Source organism: Odontomachus brunneus, unplaced genomic scaffold (genome assembly GCF_010583005.1).
Source record: "Odontomachus brunneus isolate Ranch 3 - 2012 unplaced genomic scaffold, Obru_v1 Obru_scaffold_179, whole genome shotgun sequence".
Classification (NCBI taxonomy): Eukaryota; Metazoa; Arthropoda; class Insecta; order Hymenoptera; family Formicidae; genus Odontomachus; species Odontomachus brunneus.
Genome location: NW_022639629.1, coordinates 120,866 through 121,410, shown reverse-complemented (window position 1 = coordinate 121,410; position 545 = coordinate 120,866).

The window sequence follows — 545 nt, the reverse complement described above, 5'->3', positions numbered from 1 at the left end:
TGTCCAAGTTCTGGGTAGCGATGAATCTTTTCCCTAGTGTGAACTCGTGAAAAGTGAAAATTTTGTAATGAACTCGTGAAAGATGAAAACCTTAACTAAACTCGTGAAAAATGAAAGATTTAACGTGAATTTGTAAGTAAAACAAATATTACAATATACTCAAGCCAACACCAATTTGCAATGGACATCTTTAGAATGTTTTCAGCATGTTTTTAAGACATACCCGATGAAAAATTTTTCATGCAAAATTATGTATGAAATTTGTCCATACATAATTATGTGTAATTATGTATAATTATATAAAATTATATATAATTATACACAAAAATGTATAACAATATGTATAATTACATATAAATCTATGCGTAATTATGTAAAATTGTACATGAATTTATATATATAATTATATATAATTATATATAATTACATATATAAGTAGAATGTATGAACATGAATGGACAAATTTGATATATAATAATATATAATTATGTATAATTATATATAATTTTATATAATTATATATGAAAAATTTTTCATTGGGTAGT